The sequence below is a fragment of the Raphanus sativus genome, chromosome 9 (genome assembly GCF_000801105.2).
Source record: "Raphanus sativus cultivar WK10039 chromosome 9, ASM80110v3, whole genome shotgun sequence".
Taxonomy (NCBI): domain Eukaryota; kingdom Viridiplantae; phylum Streptophyta; class Magnoliopsida; order Brassicales; family Brassicaceae; genus Raphanus; species Raphanus sativus.
Genome location: NC_079519.1, coordinates 21495169 through 21501768, shown reverse-complemented (window position 1 = coordinate 21501768; position 6600 = coordinate 21495169).

Here is a 6600-nt window from a genome sequence, read left to right as displayed (position 1 = left end):
CCCGTGCTGGCCGTGGCCGCCGCCGGCTAGCGCCCGTGCTGGCCGTGGCCGCCGCCGGCTAGCGCCCGTGCTGGCCGTGGCCGCCGGCGGCTAGCGCCCGTGCTGGCCGTGCCGCCGGGCGGCTAGCCCCGTGCTGGCCGTGGCCGCCGGCGGCTAGCGCCCGTGCTGGCCGTGCCGCCGGGCGGCTAGCCCCGTGCTGGCTCGGGTCTTCGGATAACGATCTTCGGTACACGAATCCCAGTCCCCGGCAATCTGAAGTCTGTACTTCGAGTCTTTCCCAAGTCCTCGCAGGACGAATCATCGAGATTCCGCGTACGAAACTCCGGTTCTTACTCCAATCTAAGACCGTCGGAAACATTCGGAAACTCGTAAGATATCGACGGGAAGGAAGATCTTAAATTCTTCGTACGAAACAGCGATGGTTATCTTAAGACACCACTCGTCTCAACTCTACGAACGAATGAAGAACTTCCAAAGAAATCGTAGAAACAACGGAAGTCCTGGAAACGGCCCGAAAGGGAAACAACGATCGGACAGTCCGTTTACGATTATCTGATGTATACGACGATTTACGTTTATCTTTACATAGCAAGATAAATGTTAAATTTCCGGAAAGATAAATGTAAAGTTTCCCGATGGAAGCCGACGAAAATGGAAAGAAGCCCGCCTTGCGGCCCAGAAGGAGAATAGACCGTCAGAAGGAGTATATAAAGGAGCTTTGGGAGAGGAAGAAAGGCAGAGCAAAAATCTCAGAAGAGAGAGCAAATCCGAAACTTAGGGACTTAGAGAATTCCTGCTAGCTTAGGACTTAGGAGTTTAGACTAGCGGAGCAAAGCTTAGAACGTTTTGTCTCTTTTATTTCCGTCGTTTTTCGCTTCAGCGTTTCTCTACTTCCCTTTTTCGGAAGAATATTGTACCATCTATTCAATAAAACGCCTTAGTGCAATTTTTCCGCTACGTTGCTTTATTCTATCAATTTCGTTTGGTTATCGCAGAGAATCCGAGCCTTCAGGGAAAACTAGGTTTACTTAGTTTTCCTTCGATTTACTTAACAAAATCGACAGTGCGAATTTCGGTTCCCACAGTTTGGCGCTAGAAGGAGGGGGGTCGGATTCTCTTACTCAAAAACCTACGATTGATAACAACAGCATGGCCACATCACCTGTCCGCAACATCGTGTCATTCGGGGATAGAGCAACGGCTGGTCAAGCCAAACCTCACGACGAACTCCTCGTTATCAGACTAACGATCCAGGACATCGACGTAGCGAGAATATTGGTCGACGGATGCTCGACAAATATTATATATAAAAACACCCTCGAGAGGATGGGATCGATAAACGATCACGATCAAACGATAACGGACCACATAACGAACGATCCCAATCCGATAATCGGACTCTCAGGAAACATCACAATGACCCTCGCTCGGTCGATCTTTCGGTCAGAGCCGGGAGCGTCACAAAGACGGCAGAATTTTTGGTAGTCGACGGTCCAGCAGCATATAACGCGATCGTCGGGACTCCGTGGTTAAATCCATGCGAGCAATCCCCTCGACTTTCCATCTGTGCCTCAAATTTCCGACCCTCTCCGGAGTGGAAACGATACAAGGAGATCGTAAAGCGCCGCAAGTCTGCTTGGCCGCTGGGTTAAAACGGAAAAAACTCTGAGCCCGAAACTAAACCAAAAAAGCAAGCAACCCACGAACCAGCATCGCAGGACCCTCCAGAAATCTTCTGGCAATCGCAAAGAGCTGAGGTCCTGGAAGGGAAACGTGAGCCCACTTGCGAACCTGTAATTTCGGTCTGCCTCGACGAGACTAACCCAGAGCGGTGCGTAGAGATTGGAGCCAATCTTCGCGATCCGTTGAAAGCAGAACTCATCGCATGTCTCAAGAAGAACCTTAACACGTTCGCTTGGGCTGCGGAAGATATGCCGGGAATCGACATTAACATAACATGTCACGAACTCAACATTGATCCAACTCACAAACCCGTAAAACAAAAGAGGCGAAAGCTAGGCCCCGAACGGGCGACTGCGGTTAATGAGGAAGTCGAAAGACTCCTCAAAGTTGGATCAATAACAGAAGTAAGATATCCCGACTGGCTCGCCAATCCCGTCGTCGTCAAGAAAAGAACGGGAAATGGCGAGTGTGCGTCGACTTTACCGATCTCAACAAAGCGTGCCCGAAGGATTGTTTTCCGCTTCCGCACATCGACCGTCTGGTCGAGGCAACCGCAGGAAACAAACTCCTATCGTTCATGGACGCGTTCTCCGGTTACAATCAAATCATGATGAATCCCGAAGACCGCGAGAAGACAGCATTCATTACCGACCGAGGAACCTATTGCTACAAAGTAATGCCTTTCGGTCTTAAGAACGCCGGCGCCACGTATCAGCGACTCGTCAATCGGATGTTTGCCGAGCAACTCGGAAAAACCATGGAGGTGTATATCGACGATATGTTGGTAAAATCTCTTGACGAACGCGATCACGTAGTCCACCTAGAGGAATGCTTTGAGAGATTGAACCAGCACAACATGAAACTCAATCCAGCAAAATGCAGATTCGCCGTGGCGTCGGGAGAATTTCTCGGTTACCTCGTAACATTCCGCGGAATAGAGGCCAATCCGAAACAAATCAACGCACTGATAGAAATGGCCTCCCGAGAACCAAGCGGGAAGTCCAGAGGCTGACCGGACGAGTCGCGGCCTTAAACCGATTCATCTCGCGCTCCACGGATAAGTGTCTCCCTTCTACGAAACCTTAAGGGGAACAAAAAGTTCGAGTGGTCAGAGGATTGCGAGAAAGCTTTCCAACAGCTGAAGCAGTATCTGGCCACCCCTCCTATCCTCGCAAAACCCGTAGTCGGAGAGCCCTTGTTCCTCTACATCGCAGTATCCGCATCAGCAGTCAGTGGCGTCCTGATTCAAGAAGAATTCGGAGAACAGAAACCGGTCTTCTACATTAGTAAAACATTACTAGATGCCGAAACTCGGTATCCGCTGATGGAAAATTGGCACTCGCTGTCATAACTTCGGCAAGAAAACTTAGACCGTATTTCCAATCTCATACCATCGTGGTGCTTACCACTTTTCCGTTACGGACGATTCTACACAGTCCAAGCCAGTCTGGTAGACTCGCGAAGTGGGCGATTGAACTAAGCGAGTACGATATCGAATATCGTCCAAAACCTGCACGAAATCGCAGGTACTCGCGGACTTCTTGGTAGAATTACCCACGACGGATTTAACTAACGAGGATCCTGGTCAACATGGGATCTCCATGTCGATGGATCTTCGACCAAGCAAGGATCTGGAATCGGGATCCGGCTCACTTCGCCGACAGGAGAAATCCTCGAGCAATCATTCCGCTTGGATTTTCGTGCATCGAACAACGAAGCAGAATATGAGGCGCTAATTGCGGGCCTACGACTGGCCCAGGGGCTGAAGATTCGAAACATTCACGCTTACTGCGACTCTCAGTTAGTCGCAAACCAGTTCAGCGGAGAATACGAAGCAAGGGATGAAAGGATGAACGCATATCTGAAGGTCGTCCAAGACTTGGCCCACGATTTCAGCAATTTGCGCTAACCAGGATTCCCCGCTCGGAAAACGTCCAAGCTGACGCTTTAGCCGCTCTCGCCTCAAGCTCGGATCCAGGGCTTAAGAGAATAATTCCCGTCGAATTCATAGAGCATCCAAGCATCGGGCCGCCGGTAATCGCCAACCTGATCAGAACACAGATCGAAGGCGCGGAAGAAAACGAAGATCAACCGGAAGACGACGCAGACCAAACAGACTATGGCTGCGACACTCCCTGGTTAGAACCTATCAAAGCCTACATCGTAGATGGTACCCTACCCGCGGAGAAATGGGCAGCCCGGAAAATAAAAATCCAGGCAGCACGATACGTAACCGTGGAAGGCGAAATCTACAAATGGCGATTCTCCGGACCTCTCATGACTTGCGCGGAAGGAGAAAAGGCGAGAAAAATCATGGAAGAGGTTCATTCCGGATCGTGCGGAAACCACTCCGGCGGAAGGTCTCTCGCAACAAAAAAACGCCACGGATTCTACTGGCCAACTATGGTAAAGGATTGCGAGAAGTTCGCTCGGAAATGCGAGAAGTGTCAGCGGCACGCCCCGACAATTCATCAGCCCGCCGAAATCCTCTCTTCTATCTCGTCCCGTACCCTTTCATGCGATGGTCGATGGACATCGTCGGACCAATGCACAAATCAAAACAAAAACGTTTCCTGCTGGTCCTCACAGATTTCTTTTCAAAATGGGTGGAAGCAGAATCCTACGCAAGTATCAAAGACGTGCAAGTCGAGAACTTCGTTTGGAAAAACATCATAACCAGACACGGTGTCCCATACGAAATCGTAACGGACAACGGGTCCCAGTTTATTTCCACTCGATTCGAGGCATTCTGCGAAAAATGGAAAATACGACTTAACAAGTCTACTCCCAGATACCCGCAGTGCAACGGACAGGCTGAAACCATAAACAAAACCGTCCTAGACGGATTGAAAAAACGCTTGGAAGCCAAAAAGGGACGATGGGCAGAAGAACTCGAAGGGGTCCTTTGGTCTCATCGAACCACTCCAAGACGAGCAACGGGGAAACTCCATTCGCTCTCGTTTACGGAGCAGAATGCATGATTCCGGCGAAGTAGAATTCCCCGGCGTACGGGGGAGATTTCTTCCCGAACGGGAAGACCTGAACAATGCCATGCTGCTGGATAATCTTGACCTCGTCAACGAACGTCGCGACCAAGCCCTCATTCGAATTCAAAATTACCAGCAGGCCGCCGCAAAATACTACAACGCGAACGTGCGTCATCGAAGATTCAAAGAGGGTGATCTGGTCTTGCGAAAAGTCTTCCAAAACACTGCCGAACGAAACGCAGGAAAACTGGGAGCAAACTGGGAAGGACCATACAAAATCATAAAAGTCGTCCGACCAGGTTCGTATCAAATCGCGAACATGCAAGACGTAAAAATCCCGAGAACTTGGAATGCGATGCATCTCAAGAAATACTACCACTAGATCGTAAACGTGGACAACAGAACTACGAGATGGCTTGATCCTCGAAAGAGGTACGTAGGCAACTCGCCAACCGGTGGGTTCAGCCATCCCCCGATTTAAAAGGGGGGAGTGGGCACAATTTTCGAAAAAACTGAACTTCGAAATCTTTCCGCAAATCAATTCGCCTGACGGCCTCAACAATGGATCCAGTATCCACCAAATAAATCATAAACTATCGCCCGGAAACATTCCGCGATTTCTAAAAAGCCCATAGTCCTTATGGCATAAGAAAAACAAACTTCAAAGCACTGCGAGACGTCGCTTCGTGCCTGAACATTCGTTTTCGATTAAAACCTTCATACGCCTTCTAAACGGCATCATATCGTTGTTGCTGATCACAACAAACGAACTCTAACGTCCTAAACAGACAAGCCCCTAAGGGTAGGCTCTTTTACATCCGACAAGGATCCCATAGCGCGCTATACAAAAAATCCAAATTTGGTTCAGCACTTCGTAAAGGAAGTAGCTCGATTCGTGCCCATACAAATCATATAAGCCGATACCACTTCGCGGATTTTAAAACGGTACGAATCAGGTTAAAATCACGAACAGGCAAAACGAAAGCCGATTTGTCATCGCACAGCCTCAGTCTGAGAGTAAACCTAGGTCGTGCCCTAAACCCAGCCTTGCTGGTATCTTAAACATCTCATAGGCAAAGCGTCAACGACGCGAGATCCCAAAACTTGTCTCTTCACTCAAGTCTGTACGTTTCCACGAATTTTCGCGTAAATCGTAAACCGCAGGAAAATCTCGCTTTGTACAAACTACGGATACGGTGATCGTCAGGGAGGCAGGAATGAGACGACAACTCACACCCTGCCCCTCTAACTTCGACAAACAGAAGTTCTAAACGCAAAATATTTTATAAACGCGTACCGCGAATTCAATACAACGCCCTAAAAAGGGCAGGGATTCAAAGCCACCAACGGCCAGTCCCGAAATCATACATGATGGCCAACCAACGGCCGAAATACAATCAAAATAAAAATCCCCTCAGGGATTGATCAACCTAGGCGTCCTCCGGGACACCGCCTTCATCCTCCGACTCACCCAAAGCAGGAACAGCCTCGCCATCGCCCTCGCCGACTTCCTCACCACCCTTGTCCGCAACAATTCCAGCATCCTGGACCTCTGGAATTTCCGAGCTCGGGACCAGGGTACCCGAGGATGACGGGCCGGCAAGCTCCGCCGCAGTGCAAGTTCCCATCTCCTCAAAACGCTGAATCCGCCTCTTAAGACGTCGAACTTCCGAGGACTTGCTCTTCTTCTCCTCCTTCGCCTTGAGCAGCGAGCTCACAGTCTTTCCCAGATCACGCTCGAGATCGCTGATCCTAGCTTCGAGCGTCGACGTCTGGGCAGCATGAGTGCTCTCAATCGATTGAAGCACAGGCCTCGGTACGCTTCAAAGAGTTTCCCGCGACGAATCCAGCTCCTTGGACAAACGTGTAACCTCCAGTCCGCAATCGCCAAGCATCCCGTCGATCAACGACACAAACTGATCACACGAGA